Source organism: Eschrichtius robustus, chromosome 1 (assembly GCF_028021215.1).
Source record: "Eschrichtius robustus isolate mEscRob2 chromosome 1, mEscRob2.pri, whole genome shotgun sequence".
Classification (NCBI taxonomy): domain Eukaryota; kingdom Metazoa; phylum Chordata; class Mammalia; order Artiodactyla; family Eschrichtiidae; genus Eschrichtius; species Eschrichtius robustus.
The window spans coordinates 164,964,525-164,973,292 of record NC_090824.1 but is presented as its reverse complement, the minus strand read 5'-3'; the positions used below and the strand labels follow the sequence as shown (position 1 = coordinate 164,973,292).

At 43.3% G+C, this 8,768-nt stretch overlaps 1 pseudogene; it reads left to right on the top strand.

The window, feature by feature from the left end:
* Positions 1-680: 680 nt before the first annotated feature.
* LOC137761068 (actin-related protein 3 pseudogene) lies at positions 681-1,817 on the top strand (annotated as a pseudogene).
* The last annotated feature ends 6,951 nt before the right edge of the window (positions 1,818-8,768 follow it).

The following is an 8,768-nucleotide window of genomic DNA, read 5'->3' as shown; positions in this document are numbered from 1 at the left end:
CAGCTATTAAGAGTCTGGAAACCCAGGCTTCCCTGGTGGCGCAGTGGTTGAGAATCTGCCTGCCAATGCAGGGGACACGGGTTCGAGCCCTGGTCTGGGAAGATCCCACATGCCGCGGAGCAACTGGGCCCGTGAGCCACAATTACTGAGCCTGCGCGTCTGGAGCCTGTGCTCCGCAACAAGAGAGGCCGCGATAGTGAGAGGCCCGCGCACCGTGATGAAGAGTGGCCCCCGCTTGCCACAACTAGAGAAAACCCTCGCACAGAAACGAAGACCCAACACAGCCATAAATAAATAAATAAAAATTAAAAGAAAAAAAAGAGTCTGGAAACCTCCAATTTCTATAAAAGTTGTAAGCTTGAATTCATGAGAAAAGAATGTAAGCATACACAGTCATTCAGTCACTCAACAAGCACTGCTAAAGACTTCCAGGACAGCCTGCCTGCCTGGGTTGCAGAAGTGGTAGCCACTGACCAAGCCTGCCTCTGCTTCTGCTTCCCATCTCCATCCCTCACCCCATGAGAGACAGTGGCCAGCTGTGGATGGTCAAATAGCTTCTATCTCCCGCTGCTCAACCCTGGCCCCAGTCAGCACCAAACAGACAGTTGCAGCGGCAGCAGGTGACAAGGAAGATGGTGGACGGCTGCCGGCCTGTGTGCTGGACTATGGTACAGGGTATTGCTATTAAGGAGTCAGCAAAAAAAAGGATGAGAAAGCTCAAAGGAGGGTGATGAAAGGTGTTGATGACCTAGACTTCTTCATTGCTGATGAAGCAACAGAAAAACCTTCATATGCAAAAAAGTGGCCAATCCGCCATGGCACTGTTGAAGAATGGGACTTGATGAAAAAGTTTATGGATCAAATGATCTTTAAATATTTAAGAGCAGAACATGAAGACCATTTTTTTTTGACTGAACCTCCACTGAATACTCCAGAAAACAGGGAATATACTGCTGAAATAATGTTCTAGGCTCGTACATTTCTGCACAGGCCATTCTTGCCTTAGCTGCATCCTGGACCTCAAGACAAGGTGGAGAACAATCTGTTGATTGGTACGATAACAGACAGTAGAAACAGTGTCACCCATGCCACCCCTGTGGCTGAAGGGTATGTGATTGGCAGCTGTGTTAAGCACATTCCAAACACAGGATGAAAAAGAACATATTTTATTCAGCAACTGCTGAGAGATGGAGAAGTAAGAATCCTTCAGAGCAATCCTTGGAAACTTTAAAGGAAACTTTAAACTTTAAACTATAGTTATGCCTGCCCAGATTTAGTGAAAGAATTTAACAAGTATGACACAGATGGAGCAAAGTGGATTAAACAGTATACTGGAATCAGTGCTATCTCAAAGAAAGAATTTTCCATTAGTGTTCGTTATTGAGAGATTCTTGGGACCTGAAATTTTTTCTCATCTAGAGTTTGCTAATCCAGGCTTTACTCAACCTATCTCAGAAGTTGTAGATAAAGTAATTCACAACTGTCCTACTGATGTCAGACGTCCTCTCTACAAGAATATTGTCCTCTCTGGAGGCTCAACCATGTTCCGGGACATCGGACATCACTTGCAAAGAGATTTGAAAAGAACTATAGATGCCAGGCTGAAATTAAGTGAGGAACTGAGTGGTGGTAGATTGTCACGAAAACCTATCAATGTACAAGTCATTACACCCAAAATGCAGTCACAGGCAATTTGGTTTGGAGGATCCATGCCGGCTTCCACACCTGAATTCTACCACGTATGCCACACCAGAAAGGATTATGAAGAAATTGGGCTTAGCATTTGTCATCACTATTCAGTGTTTGGAATCATGTAAAATTGACTTCGTAGTTATTGGGGTTAGGGAGATGAGGAAGAAATCATCTTTCTGATTGCCTTTTTTGCCTGGATGGCTGGTTTTGAGATTTTAAACTTGACTTGAAATAATAGGACCACACTCAATTACACAGGAATATTTTAGTAAGTTTATCAACATGGGAATGTAAAGGAGAGCCAAAATGATTAAATGTTTTTCTTCAGATTCAGTATTTGAATCGTATGTGTAACAAAAAGAAGCAGGTGTTCGTTCTTTCTGTGCCGATAGGTTCTATATTATTGAATTAGCCAAGATTTGATGGGATTTATTGGTACACTATAAATGTACCGATAAATATACATAACGCTTGAACTGAACATTTCTAAGTGTAAAATGCAAGAGCTTGCTTATATTTCATACTTTTTATCCTTTGAGGGAAAAAAGTCACGGGAAAACTAGTATTTGAGGGGAAAAGTGACCAAGTAAAGGACAAATTCACAAAGTAGCCTATGACACATGGCATAGACACACACACTCATGGGATTCCAGTTATTAGGAAGTGCCTCCATACCCTGTGCCCCCCAGTGGTTTTCCTTGCAAGTGCTTTTGGGACTAAGAAGCTATTATCTTGGATTAACTGATACTTGCTAGTGCTTTCTGTTTAACTCTCATTCTGTTTCTTGCTTTAAAGGAAAAGTAAAAACAAGACTGTTGGACCAGTATTGCAGTTCTGTAGTGTCATTTCCTATTAAAAAAATTAATCATTTGATTACCTAAATTGGTCATTTTTGAAGCCTAACACCATTCTAATAAAGGCACAAATTTCTTTTGAATACTTGTTTCAAGTTCTTTTTAAGTTAATAAATCTATTTTCTTCAAACCTCTGCAACAGTTCTTTAAAATCCAACAATTGTAGCAAACTGACTTTTTATGTGTTCTAAACAAATAATTGTTAACTTTTAATATGTCGAATGCTTTCATTTTGATAACTGGATCTCCACTTGATATTTTCATTTGTATAACTCATTTGCAGTCTGAAAAGTTTTTTTTTTAGTTCCAGTCTCTGACATATCATGGAAAGTTAATTTTCATTGCATTTAAAAATATCTGGATCATGAAGAAAAAGTGATGAAAATAAATTAAAACTAAATTACCTTTAAAATTTTTAATAAAAAAGTAGACTTCTGTGTGAGAAGCAGCTCGCAATGTCTGGTAGAAGGGCCTAAGAAGTAACCAAAATGATTTCAATACAACAAAGGTGACATTATTGATGTGTGTACACCCAGGGTTCAGGGAGCAGTGATGGGAAGCAATAGCTTTGGAGAAGAAGGAGGAAGAATAAAAGGAAGCTGGGTGAACTAGAGTTCTCCAGGCTCTGAAGATGGGGAAGAATTTTCCAGGCAGAAGTAACAGAACAGGCAAAGGACAGAATGAGCCCAAAGCTGCTGGAGAACGGAGGTTGAGCATTGCTAGAAAGAGCTGAAACCATCACACACCAACTTAAAGAACTGAGAGTCTACCCTACGCCTGTAGGGACTCCATGGCAAGGCCTGGAAGGGGAATGACAAAGTCAAATTTATACTAGTGGCAACCAGGTATGGTGTTCACTTAGGCAAGAGCCATAAGCCCCCGTGGAACAGGGTAACGTGGTGGCGATGGAGAGGAAGTGGTGAATGGGAGAAATATTTAGGAGGTAGAATCTACACAGGACTTACTGACTGCATGTTGAGGTTGGGAGGAATGAAGAAGAGAGGAGAAACTGAAATAAGAAGCCATAAAAAATAGCCAAGAAGCAAGAAATGATGGTAGATTCCAGGAGAGATGGGTGGCATGGTCTGCTGGTCTACAGTAATTGTTGGGGCAATGGATGTCAGCTTCAAAGCCAAGAACAGCCAGGGAACAGGGAGAGAAAAGCAAGGAAAACACGCACATCTTATGCACACTGTCAAGCATGTGCAAATAAGTGGGAGAGAGTGGCCAACAGCCAAAGCAGCAGGCAGCATACATTGCTGTATCAGACATTCACTGGATACGTCCTACATGTTCCTTAGGTAGTTCCTGGACACTTGGTACACACAATAAAATACATATAAACAAACAGATTCAAATGTGATTTAATATTGCATTTTAACCAGCTATCTTTTTAAAGTAATTATGATGGCAAACAAAAATATTGTATACCTTTTCTCTTTATTCCACAGAGGAATTAGTTTATCAGACTCTGCATTAGTTAATTCATGCTTTTTTTTTTTAATGATTTCTACCTCCGTAGTGCTTAGGAATCATTTGGGTGGTGTATATATCTCACTATAGTTATTTTTTTTTGTCTTTATTGAATTTTGTTACAATATTGCTTCTGTTTTATGTTTTGGTTTTTTGGCTGCGAGGCAGGTGGGATCTTAGCTCCCCAACCAGGGATTGAACCCGCACCCCCTGCATTGGAAGGCTAAGTCTTAACCAGGGAAGTCCCAGTTAATTCATTCTTGAGCAATCACGTTCATCACACAGGAAGGCACAACAAATGGAGGGGCCTTGATAATTGCTGAGGTCAAGCCCTCACTCTAAGATGAGAAAGCTCTGTGATCTTGAGGCCATCCCTTTACGTCTCTGGGCCTCCTCTCATTTGATAACACTTGTGAATGAGACTTCAGGCCAAACACTGGGACACAGGGAGGAATTAGGTCCAGACACTTTTCAAGGGCTGTTCATCTTTTCTCATTTGTTAAAATGGTGAAAACAGCCACTACTTGAGCAGGTGGCTGTGAAGATTACATACGCGTAAGTTCCTCCTTACAGTCTGTACAAACAAAAAATGTTCAATAAATGGAAAAGCCCATGAAGAACCTCTAATATTGGTTTCATTATCGCCGTTTAGAGGTGAAAAAACCAACGCCAAGGAGAGTGAAGTTACTCTCCCAGTCACACTTCTTGGCAAACGTGGGAAACCTAGTTTTCGCAAACCCAGATGCTACTCTTCCCAGTACTCCCTGCTACCTCCCCTGATGGTGAGCCTCCGGCCCCCCCATTAGTCACCACAGCCAGCTGGTGAGGCTAGTAGCCCCCCCATTTTGGCACAACCACTGTTCAAATACAGGCCTCCAGTCTCTGCACTTCCCAGTTCCTTCCACCGACACCCATAGAGGTTCAATTCCTGGAAGTTCAGCTTCAAGACATCGTGGAATGGAGTTGAATGAAAGGTACATGTAATATACCTGATTTAACAATGCCCACTCAGGCGGAAAAGAAAAAAAGACAAGAAAAGAGAAATTCCTTTATTTTCTCAGTTCCTCCTTACACCTGCTTCTACTCCTTCAAAATAAACCTGGGCCTCCATCCACTGTCCCCCAGGAAAGAAATCCACCGCTGTAAATCAGGAAAAATAAAAGTGAGTTATGGGCTTTGAGCTCCCAAGGGTCTAAGTCTTTGCTATTTATGGCCAAATTATGGAATTGTATACGTTGTTTCGCTCTGAAATTTCTGCATTACATGCTGACTGTTAACACTACTCCTAGTCCTGGATGTCATCCCATCATATTGAGAACTCAACCCTTGAAGAGATATGACCACGAGGTTTAGACAACGATTCTGTCTTTTCTTGGAAAAAGCACTTGATCGAAGACATCAATTTGAATAGCAGGGATCCAGGATAAATAAAATTCAAGGACGTTGGTTAACTTTTGTTAAGCAGATTTTACGAGTTACATAAAATTTATCAAATTCTGTCTTAAGATACATAACTTTTACTTATGAGGTGCTAAGGCTCAATGAGAGCACCAGGGAAGAGCTCCCATCTGCCTTAGACTATTCTAGAAACTACTTATTCTTGCATCCTCTTCTCAAAATAGTCCCAAATAGGTCACTATGAGCAAAGGGCTCGCTCCCCCTCATTTCTTGCCCATGTTCCCACAGTCGTGTGAAGCTGCTCACTCACTTCAAAGCCTGCCTTCTACTGCTCTGCCCACTCAGCACTGTTGAATTCGTATCATGACTAGACAGCTCTCTGCCCTCACACCTGATCATTCCACAGTTCCCACATTATGCCGGCCAAGCTCCTTCGAAGAGAGCCTAACACAACAGCACATGGGCAAATGCTCAACTCGGTTCCATCCAATCTGCCTTCCAACAAGGTTTCCAGGAACAGTCCCAGACGAAAAGCCAAGAGCTGTCTCTACGGAAACCATATTTATCTCCTTAGCAAGTACTGGCAATACCACAGGCGACCAGGAATCATCCTTCTACTATTCAAACCGGAGGAGATGTCAACCTGCCTATGAACCGTTTCAGCAATATGTGCTAGTCTAAGACGTTTAAAAAAGGTCGCCAACCATTTGGCAATGGACCTTGTTAATTCATCACACATGTTTCTTTTGGCCTGCAGAGGTTTTTTAAAGTATAAATTAATTGCCAATATTTCAAAACTAGGAAACTTCATTTAAAACATCTGGATTTTGCACATTCCTCCCCCCAAATCAAGAGCATTCAGGCAAACAATAGGCTGGAGTTCAACAGAAGCAGGCCATCCAGGTTCCAATCCTGACAACTTGCTGAATGTTCATTCAACATTAGAGGATGGTTCCATGCAGTGTTCAAAAGGCTTAGGATTCCATAAGGGACAACCAGGACAAGAAATGACCGGACAGTCATACCTGCTAAGAAGGGATTTTATTTGGGTAACTCAAAGGACTTCTGCTTCAGGGAAGACGAAGTAGATATACTTTTCTCTATTCCTCCCACTAACTACAACCAAAATCCTGGGCATTATATATAACACAAACCCGAGAAGGCCCTGACAGGTGGAAAGAAGGAGGTACACTGAGTAGGCACCTCAGGGCCCAAGAAATGACACAGTGGTGAGCTTCCTGAGTTTTCTTTTTCCCTCATACATCCAAGCCTTGGAGCTGAAACAGCAGCAACCTGTAAATACCAACAGATGCAGGAAAATAAATAAATAAGTAACCTCAATAAAGGCCTGCTCTCTCCAGCCAAAGGATCAGGCAAGGAGCAGTCTAGCAAGACAGAAATGTTTAGATAATACCCGCTCTACTCCAGCTCTACTCCAAACACCACAGAAAGAACTGTGACCCCTACCCCCATCCACACTAGCAAAGGATGAGTGGAATGGGGGAACCTGCACCTTTGCCAGGTTATAATGAGGTGACCCAATCCCCCCCCCAATTCTCTCTTCCCCTGGATGGTGTCAGAGAAAGTCAAGTAGGGAGCCAGTACTTTCATCCCCACCAGGTAGCAACAAGCTCCACCCTGCCCACACCTTCAATGTCAGTGGACAACATGTGGGGGAGCCTGGACCTCCACTCCCACAAGCAGTAGTAAGGCACCCTCTCACCCTCCTTCCTGGGGTGTATCAGAGGAGGCCTCATGGAGAATCAGGACTTCTACCACCACCCTGTGGTAATGAGGCCACCCCCTCCCATGGTGTAAGTTGAGGCCACATGGGAAACAGCTACAAGGCACTTCTACCTATCCCAGCCAGAGAGGTATCAGCGCAAGCCTACTGAGGTGCCAGAACTCCCACTCCCACATAGCAATAAGGAGGCACGAACCCTGAATGTCAACAGTCTAAGTCAGAAACCTGGACATTTACTCCCACTTGGAAGTAACAAGGCAATGCCACCACCTTCCCTTGCCAAGGCAGTGGGAAAGAAAGCCAGTAAAAACAGACAATTTAATTAAGATCCAGAGTCTCATAAAATAATACCTAAAATGCCAGAGTTTCAATTTAAAAAATCCTACCATCATGAGAGTGTGGCCAAGATGGCAGAGTAGAAAGACCCTGAGCTCACCTCCTCCCATGGGCACACCAAAATTACAACTATTTACAGAGCAACTATGGATGAGAATGACCTGAAGACTAGCAAAAAAGGTTTTCCACAACTAAAGATGTAAAGAAGGAGCCACAGTGAGACAGGTAGGAGGGGCAGAGACATAGTATAGTCAAGACTCACACCCCCAGCTAGGCAACCCACAAACAGGAGGATAATTATAATTGCAAAGGTTTTACCCTAGGGGTGAGGGGTCTGAGCCCCACATTGGGCTCCCCAGCCTGGGGGTCCTGCACTGGGAATACAAGCCCCAGAACAACTGGTTTGCATACAAGAGAGCCAGAGGGCTATAGGAAACAGACTTCACTCTTAAATGGCTCATGCAAAATTTCACGTGTCCTGAGACCCAACGCAGAGATAATAATTTGAAAGGAGCCTGGGTCAGACCCACTTTCTGACCTTGGAGAGCCTCCCAGAGAAGGAGGAGGCAACTAGGATTCCCTTTGGGGGCACAGATGCTAGCAAGCACCACGTTGGAGCCTCCTTCTAGCCTAAGAGCACTGGGGCTTACCCACCCACCAGCCAGTTGATACCAGCCCCGGGACCCCCAGGACCTTCAGCCAGCCATGCCAGGACCTGGTCCCACCTACCGGCAGGCCAGCAGCATCCGCATGAGGCAGGGCCTGGAAGCCAACCAGGCCAGGGGACAGTCCCACCTACAAGTGCACCCACAGTAGTCAGCCCTGTCTCAACAGAAGGGCCCACTCAGTCCACAAAGAAGGCACTGCTAGAGCATATAGCTTTGGTGGCCAGAAGGGAGTGTGCTACTGAGCCCCATAGGACATCTCCTACATAAGGCCATTTCTCTGGATCAGGAAAAATAACCAACCTACCTAATACATAGAAATAAAAATAGTTAAGCAAAATAAGGTGACAGAGGAATATGTTCCAAATGAAGAAACAAGATAAAACTCCAGAAGAACTAAGTGAAGTGAAGATAAGCAATCTACTCAATAAAGAGTTCAAGGTAATGATCATAAAGATGCCCAGTGAACTTGGGAGGAGAATGGATGAACACAGTGAGAAGTTTAACAAAGAGTTGGAAAATATAGAGAAGAACTAAACAAAGCTGAAGAATACAACAACTGAAATAAAAAATATACTAGAAATAATCAACAGATGAAATGATACA